The following is a 9,991-nucleotide window of genomic DNA, read 5'->3' as shown; positions in this document are numbered from 1 at the left end:
TTACGTAGAATCTAAAATACGTAAAACGTAAAGTTGGGTCATGCATCATGGTGAATGTTCATGCTATCAGGGCTTGCAAAATATCGAGTTAAAAGCCGTTGTTTGGAAAGAACCTGATTGCGTGATGATATGGATGAACTGGTTTGATGCAGAAAAAAAATCTCAAACGTCAGATTCCTAAGCGCAGCGGTAGGAGCGTGCTGATAACGTGTTGTGGTCTATTTTATCTGACAGAGGGACTAGGGCCGGCGGCAGAGAGAGAGAGGAGAGAGATGTGTGTTTGTAGAATTGTAGGGGAATGTGTGTGTTGTTATCCCTCCTACATTGTGCCTTTATTTATAGTAGTAAAGGGAGAGAAGATATTCCTTCTCCTCCAAGTAATACAAGTTGTAATAGGAAAGGATAACTAGAATCAAATCTTATCTAGGATTTACACAATCATACTTAAACTAGGAATGTTTACAACATCAAGAAAATTATGAAAGTGATACGTGAACTTTTGGGTTAAAATAACAAAATTACCCTCGAGGCACATTGGGATTCCTACACGCATGCAACGGACAATAACGTCTCAATCAACGAAGAATCAAAAGTGACCGAAATGGTATTTATTCAAATCTCTCTCATCACTCCTCATCAAATCCTCATTCAAAATGTAACCCCCAATTTTTCTATTTAATTTAGGATTAATTGTCATGTTAGTTGCAAGATATTATTTCACATAATATCTTGCAATTATTCACAGAATTTCACCATATATGGCCGGCCACTATTCTCCAAATAGGGTCGGCTACTCCCCCATATATAGCTCTATTCTCCTAATAAAAAGCTAAGTCATTTTTACTACTCACAAACTCCTAAACACGTTCTCTTCCAAATACTAACTTTGGCATAAGAGATACGTCAGCCAAAGCCCCCCATTCATCGTGGGCGAGTGAGGCTTTTGGCTATAATCTTAGGTGTTATTATTTTGCAGGTGCATTTTTGTCAAAGGAGAAGACGACGAAAATTTGCATCCACAAATTGGTGCTTTCATTGAGAATCTTGATTCGCACGTTTGAAGAAGACTCTTACATTCAAAGTTTTTTATTTCTCGGTCATTAGTAGATTTTTTGTACTTTATTATTCCTAGATTTTTTTTTTAATTTTTTATAAAGTTCTTTGAATAAACGTAAAAGACAAGTACAATGACTAGAAATTCGGAAACCACAACGCACAGAACTTTCTACATTCAAGGATTTGGACCAAGTGATGGAGATCAAGGCATAGCCCCACCACAACGATCCACGAGGCTCAACGCAACAGCGAGTGGAGTGGCACCACCCTTAAGGGGCCCTATCGTGGCTATGCCAACGACAACCATAATGGTAGCAGCCACCGTGGCATCTCACAGAGAGACCTAAGCCCATGGTGAAGGCATCACAGTCGCAAGCCTAGGCCCATGCCACCTTGCAACAGCGAGCCCAGGCCCACGCCACAAGGGAGCCCATCACAGCCCAGCCCAAGCTGCAACTGCAACTGCCAAGGTCGTGGCCCAAAACCCGCATGCCCAGGATGTCATGCAAGCCCAAGCTGTGCCAAGGGGAGCCCAACACCCATGTGGTCCAGAGGCTTAACCAGCACCTACGATCCAACTCGTGTCGACGATTCGACCGGCTCCAGCGATCTAACACAGGGTCCAGCCCACTCCCGTGACCCTCCTAACATCCTAAACTGGTCCAAGACCAATTCAACCATCCTGACTTTAGATTTCTAGACCGACGATTGAACAAGGGTATTTTAACCCCATTTTTCTATATATTTGACATATCCCAACTCAAATCTCGCGCCCAGAGTCCATTACACTTTCATTACTCAAGAAGACGCATACCGTCCAAGCTCTTCCAACCAAAATGGTGAACAACACTTGTCTCGACAAGTCATAGAGTTGAAAAGCACATTCGTGTAGCAGACAACATTAGTGAATCAAATCTTGTAGTGTACAGAGATGCAGTGTGCCCTAGACGAGGTATCCCAAAGTAGGACAATAGTAAATGATGAACCTCTCCAGCAGCATCCCAGCAAGCAACCACTCAACCAGTCACGAACTGAGAGTTTTGGCAGTGTACACTCCCTACTGAACCCCTGAGATAGTGTATACTTTCGTCTTAGCTTGTGGAGGAGTGTTTACTCTCGGTTAGGCCTACGGATGAGCATACATTCACATTGGGGCCACACTCAGATAATCAACATGAGCAACCTTCCAGGAAAAGTGTTTATTCGTGGCTAGGCCCGTAAAGAGCATTCTCCACCTCACATCGGAGTAGGCAGCACGACAGACGGAAAAAAACATTCACTCAATCCTGCTCAAGTTTAACCGGCAACTTGCGAGAAACTCGTTTGCCTGCTAGAAACATACCACATGCACCGCAGTCGTGGCATAGACGAGCCCAACACATAGAAGAGCATTCTAGACCAGTAGGTCACGACCAAGGGTAGCCGAGAGCTTAGCTACCCCTAACAAATGCAAATTCAGGAAGAAGTAGAGAGGATCATGACCAAGCGATTGTGCGATTTCCAACCCAATGAGGTCACTAACGATGCACTATGACGAGACATAACCAACATAAGCAGGTCGTCCTTTAAGGATGAGATCGAGCAAGCAGAGCCTCCATGCAAATTCAAAGGGGATGGAGACCCGAATAGACACCCAAAGCAACACCGGAGCACAATGATCATCTGTCAGAACAACGAATTTCTCATGTGTAAGATATTTACCACCACTTTACAAGGCGGCGCAAGATTGTTTCCACGCCATGCTGCCATAATCCATCCGGAGTTTCGATGAGCTTTCTTTGGTTTTCAGCAAGAAGTATTCATCTTATCGCTCAATCAAGAAGAAGTTTGACCATTTGTTCAAGAAGAACCCAAATGAGTGGTTTTGCGATTATGTGAAGATGTTCAAAGTAGAGAAATCAAAGATAGTCAGATACAACGACTCTATAGCTATTGCAGCCTTCCAAAAAGGACTCTCAGCAGACCACCCGTTGTACGAAGAATTGATCATGAAAGAATATTTAACTCTGGCAGATTCATTCACTATAGCAGAGAAGCATGCACTTTGGGATGAGGCTTGACGAGCAGACAAGGCACCCGAGCAGCCTCGAAAAGAATCGGTAATAGCTTAAAAGATGGAGGACGATAATCAATACAATAAAGAAAAGCAGGTAGGAGACCAAGTGCATGGACCGATCCTCGACTAAAGGATGACTGACACCCAAGAACTACACTAAGTTCTTGATCCCTATCCACCAAATCCTTCGCAACATTAAGAGTGAACCATGGTTTAAGCTGCCAAAGCAATCAAAGGGAGAAGTTAGTGAAAGAAGGCCTCGATCACACAACTGACGACTGTTACAATTGGAAGAACTACCTAGAGAAGTTGGTGAAAGAAGGCAAGGTCAACAGATACTTGGACAAGCTAGTTATGCATCCTAGAAAAAAGACAGACATCGGCGAAAAGCTACCGACCAAGAAAAGGAAAATCCAGCAGGCCCTACTAGTCTCACAGGTCCAGGCAGTTAACACCCAACATGGACCCATCATTGGCTTTACCGAACAGGATGCCAAAGGCGTCGACTTCCCACTTGACGATGCACTAGTGGTATCTATCCAACTAGCCCACACTATAGTCGATAGAATGGTGGTTGACAATGAACGTGCGGTCAACCTACTTCAGTTATAAGTAATTCAGAACATGAGCTTGGAAATCACATTCATAAGCCATGTAGAGGTACTCACCAGATTTAACAAACACACATCGATTATCATTGGCAACATTACACTTGATGTGAGAACACTGCCAGTTGTCTCAAAGCAAATGTCTATGATAGTAAGTGACTTGTCTTCCTATAATGGGACTATAGGGCGACCTTGGCTGATAAAGTTGGATGCTGTAACGTCTATCAAGTATAAAAAAATATGATTCCGCATCCTGGGATGAGGAGTCGGAGGAATCAAGTCTGACTGGGCCATATCTCAACAATGCACTGTGCAAGTACTGAAGGAGTAAAAAAAGAAGACTTTTACCCTGTAGAGGCTATCGAGGTCCAAAGAGACGACGAAGCTGCCAAATAGCAATTACAGCAGACAGATCAAGAAGATGGTCTTTAAAAGCGCCAGCAGTCGAGACAAGATGGAAACCTAAAGAGGACACTGAGCATAACATTCTTGATCCCAGTAGCTAGAGAAAGCTGCTAGAATTGGCTCATGTCTGCTCCCGAAAGAAAATAAGGAACTCATGGCTTTCCTTAGGGAAACCCGTGACGTCTTTGCTTAGTCACATTTCGACATACCCGGCATCGACCCCAAGATAGCTTGGCACAAGCTGCACGTCGACCCTGCTGCTAAACCAGTGATTCAAAAGAGAAGACATTTCGCACCCAAACGAGTGAATCATTGAAGCGAAAATCGACAAGCTATTGGAGGCCGAATTCATAAAAGAGGTAGCACACTCAACATGGCTTACCAACGTCATACTAGTAATTAAGAAAAAGAATGGCAAATGGAAGGTTTGCGTAGACTACACCGACCTCAACAAAGCATGCCCAAATGATCCTTATCTAGTTCCCCGAATCGATTTACTAGTAGATTCAACTTCTGGGAACTTACTAAACAGTTTCTTAGATGCATATTCTGGCTATAACCAAATAGCCATGCATGAGCTCGACAAGGAGAAAACCACATTCGTGATCGAGCGAGGCTCCTACTGTTACAAAGTCATGCTTTTTAGCCTCAATAGCACATGAACCACTTACCAACGACTGGTAAACATGATGTTCAAAAAATAATTGGAGTAACCATGGAGGTCTATGTCGACGACATCATGGTGAAGGACAAGCAGTGGTCAAACCACGTCGGCAACTTGGCAGAAACCTTTGACATCCTTAAAAAATACAAGATGAAGCTCAATCATTCCAAATGCACATTTGAAGTATCTTCAGGCAGATTCTTAGGGTACCTACTAACCCAACTAGGAATTGAAGCACATCCCAAGCAGATTCGAGCAATCCTAAAGATAAAGCCTTTAACTACCTTAAAGGAGATCCGAAGCTTGACTGGACAAGAAGCCACACTCAACCACTTCCTCTTGCAGTCCACCCATCGATGCAAGCCTTTTTTCAAAGCAATCAAGAGGGCACAATGAGACAAATCGGATGATGAGTGCAAAAGAGCTTTCCAAGACCTGAAGAAGTGTTTCGCATCACCTTCCTTACTATCCAAACCGAAAGCAATGGAAGATTTATACATCTACTTGGGAGTATCGAAAGTAGCATTGAGCTCTGCCCTCATACGAGAAAAGTTGGGGGCCCAACTGTCAGTATTCTACACTTCTAAGCCTCTTTTCAATGCGGAAACCAGATATCCAAAGATCGAGAAATTAATTTTGACGTTAATTGTTGCGGCTCGGAAGCTCAGACCATATTTTCAAGCTTATACAGTCATCATCATGACTCATTATACTCTACAATCAATCCTACATGGCCCAAACGCTTCTCAACGAGTAATGAAATAGGCATTGGAACTTGACCAATATGGCTTAGTTTACTGACCCCGCATGGCGATAAACAGAATTCAGGCCTAGCTTAGGCGACACAATAGAACGACTCAATGACCCCTCAGAGGCAACTGAGCACGCCCTAGCCACACCTGCTTCATCTAACAAAGACTTTTGGCATTTGCACGTCATCGGCGCATCCAACTACAAGGGCTCTGGAGCAGGCATCCTTGTCACCTCAGACGGCTCGATGCTCGAGCAGGCAATCATTCTAGGCTTCAGAGCATCCAACAATGAAGCAGAGTATAAAGCCCTACTAGCAGGCCTCCGGATGGCAAAAGACTTGGTAATGAAAAAGCTTACGATTTGTTTTGATTCCCAGCTAATCACTAGCCAAACTACTGGGAAGTACATGGCAAAACATCTGAAGATGGTGCAATACCTAGAGAAGGTACGAAAGCAACTTGAGGTGTTTCAGACTTACACCCTCACTCAAGTTTGACGGGCAGATAAAGCACATGCGGATGCGCTAACCGGACTAGGCTCTAGACAAGCCAAGCATAGAGGCGAAGCCAACAGCTGAGGTGTCACATGTTAGTATAACTTCAAAGTGGCAAGATTCCATTATAGACTACCTGGTCAATGGCACACTCGCCATGGAAAGATTGAAGTCTAGAAAACTCTAAACTAAGGCAGCATGCTACTACATTTGGAACGACATTCTCGTCCGAAGATCTTACATTGGACCACATCTCCGCTGCCTAACGCCTCCCGACGACCTAAAGGTTCTAACTTCAATCCATGAAGACTTTTATGGAAATCACTCCAGAGATCGATCATTTGCACGGAAAGCTCTTAATGCAGGCTATTACTGGCCTACTATGCATCAAGATGCTAAGGAGTTAGTACAAAGGTGCGACCATTGCCAACACTACAAGCCGGTACCAGCACTGCCTACCAGCTAACTACACCTGCAAATGAGTCATTGGCCTTTCATGCAGTGAGCAATCGACTTGGTAGGGCCAATGCCACCCGCTAATGGGGGCAAAAGCATAATGAACGTGGCAACTGACTACTTCACTAAATGGGTCGAAGTAAAGCCCATGACAACCATAACTCAAATGGACATAGAGCTCTTCATATGGAGGAACATCATTTGCTGATTTGGCATCCCTTAATCGATCGTCACAAACAACGGCTCGTAATTTGTAAGCAAAGATTTGGCGAAGTTCTTCTAGAAATTTGCATCAAGCAGCACATGTCCATGCTGAGGTATCCCTAAGGCAATGGGTAGATTTAAGCATCCAATAAGATGGTTCTCGACTGCTTCAAGAAATCCCTCTCCGACAAGAAGGGAAAATGGACAGACAAACTTCCCGGATGTCTATAGGCATATCGCACAACCAAACGACGACTAACCAGTGAGACTCATTTCTCTTTGGCATTTGGTTTAGAAGCAATCATTCCTTCCAATGTCATCATGCCAAGTATGAGCACTCTGCTGCCAAGCATCAAGTAGAATAGAAAAGGCATGGCCATAAACTTAGATTTGGCAGAAGAGAAACGCGAGAAGGTCATCACCCGTATCACGGCCTACTAGCAGCAGCTCTTTTCTAGCTACAACAAAAGGGCCAAGATCCGACAGTTCCAGCCTGGAGATCTAGTCCTAAGAAAAACCTTCATAACTACCCGCTAAGAAGGCTCCAAAAATATGGATCCCATCTGGGAAGGTCCGTACAAGGTCAGCAGAGTAGGCAGCAATAGTAGTCTTAAGAAAAGCAGTGGAACACCTACAATTTGAGGAAGTACCATGTGTGACCTCCCACTACATCAAAGCCTGAAGAATAAGTGTCTGTTTATACTTAAAATATATGTAATTTCATCAAAACTACAAAATAGAATGACATATATATTATGAAGTATTGGAATATAATGAAAACACGGGGAACAAACATATACTGTGTGTTTATTTAGGTATTCAACAAGTCTTTTACAATTTATTAAAAAAATAAAATGAAAATGAAAGTTATCTATTTTCTTCTAAGTGAGTTGCAACCTATGCGGGTGCCTAGGTGGGTCTGGATGGGCTTGGCGGGTGCCTAGGCGGTCTAGGCAAGTGCCTCAGCAGGTCTATGAACCATTTCTTAATTTTCAAATGCCTGGGCATTAATCGGTGCGATGACCAGCTGCTTAGCGCCTAGGCTTGAATTTTGAGAACATTGCTAATATCAAGAAAAAAAAGAGGTGCTACTGATACACACCTTGTTGGATATAAGGCAACAATCTGTGATTTAAATATATATGCTAATAAACAATAAATGCAATAGGAATTAACAGAATATAAATTAGAATACGAATTATAAAAACAAACAACTTGAAGATCGAGGCTTGCGTACCGCAATGTCCTTGAAACAGAAATTTCGTCCCTACTCAATGCTTGTAGTTCTACGGACGTCTGCTTCACCAGGATTCAACGATCTAAGTCAGAAATTCCAGCACCGGAAAATTGACTTCTGGCGAATATTAATGTGGTTCTCTCAGAAAGGATGTTTATGATTGCAGGAGAAGATTTATGATTTTTCTATATCCTGAATGTCATGCAGATGGATGTATATATAATGTGATTATACCTATTCGCAACAGGTATGAGGAAGGGATGCATCTGTTGGGAGACATCTGCTGAAAAGGGTGTTTTTGTTTCTGCATTTTCACACTTCAGACTTCATCTGAAAAGATGAGTCTGTTGGTAAAAAATAATTAATTAATTAATTTAAATTCAAATTAAAAATAATTAATTAATTCCGAAAATAATTAATTAATTTAATTATTAGAGCCCAAGACCCATCTTTTGACAATTAAATATATATTAAATATATATTAATTATAATTAATTATATATATTAATTACCAATTAATTAGTACACCCCAAAGCCCAACTCCAAAGGTGAGCCCAATTTTAGTCTCCAGGCCTATTACTCCAATCACTTTCTATAAAGGACAAAGCCTTATAAAGTGATAAAATCTTTTGGGAATGGCCAATGTGGAACAAAGAAATTTCTACTCAAACTACTCAAATTTCCAACAATACCCCACATTTGAGTTGAAATTTCATTCAAACTCCAACAATTACCCCACATTTGAATGCAAATGTAAATGCAAATGGATGATTAGGCTGCCTAAAACTGAGAGAGAATAGACATGATATGCATCGGGTGAAGTGTCTTTTGGACTTGCCAGGGCAACGCCAATATTCTTTCCTAGGTTCGCACCACCAAATGATACTATAGTCACCATAGCATCATGTGTTGCTATTTGAAGTGGGTTGTCAACTAGAAACATTTTCCATACCGTAGGAGATTACAAGCAATCATGCCGGTGCGGTTCAATCTTCATCAATCTCCCTCCCATATGTGAACTAGAAACATATTCCATATGTGAGTGATGAATTAGTCAAATAAGCCGATGAGCCTGTTACCCCTTTTGAATGATCACTCACATATTGTTGTAAACCTCATTGATTTGATTACTAAGCCTTGAATGAATTGCAAGACATATCTTAGGTTTTTATTTTCTAAATGAGTGTAAAGATAAATTTACATATTGAATTGGATTTTATAGGGTAGTTTAGGTAATAAATTTGAATTTAAAGAGATACTAATAATTTAATTAAAAACAATATGGGTGTAGAAAAAGATTATATGGGTTCAAATAAAATTTCCCTAAACATTTCTCTTTTTTCCTTCCTTATTTTCTCCTTTTGACTTGGTCCTTTTGTTTTTGGTTGGATAGTTTGACTTGGTCCCTCTTCCTTTTGGTTAGACCGTTTGTTGGTCCCTATTTATATTGATTTGAACATGATATCGTTTAAGACGTACAAACGGAGTGCTTAATATTTTAGATAAAAGAAACCACATAAAATATGACTTTCAATTCTTAAAATTACCGTAGCGCTGTTAAACAATGCATGGGGAGGCTTTTTCATACTCAAATTTGTATACTTTTTTCTAGTTATCACTACTATATATTCACGAATCTATCATGCGACATTTTCCGAATAGAAAAGTTCATTGTAGGCAAGTAGAGCTTGTATTGACACACCCCGTTGTAAGATCCCACATCGCTCAGGAGAGTGATCCTTATATGTATATTCCCATCTCTGGGCCGGGATGTGACAATTTGGTATCAGAGCCAATCCCTGGCCGGAAGTGTGTCGACGAGAACAACGGGCCCCTAAGGGGGGTGGATTGTAAGATCCCACATCGTCTAGGGAAGTGATCCTTATATGTATATTCCCATCTCTGGACCGGGATGTGACATGTATTGTCAATTTTTTCATGAATTATGAATCACAATAATATGATTTAAAGTGTATTGGTATTTTCTGTTAAAAAATTTTCTAAAAAGTTTTGTATGTTGCCCACTCAGAATATAATTCTTAGATCCGCCACAAGCACT

This window comes from Malus domestica, chromosome 05 (genome assembly GCF_042453785.1).
Source record: "Malus domestica chromosome 05, GDT2T_hap1".
NCBI classification, from domain to species: Eukaryota; Viridiplantae; Streptophyta; class Magnoliopsida; order Rosales; family Rosaceae; genus Malus; species Malus domestica.
Note: the sequence above shows the minus strand (reverse complement) of the source record.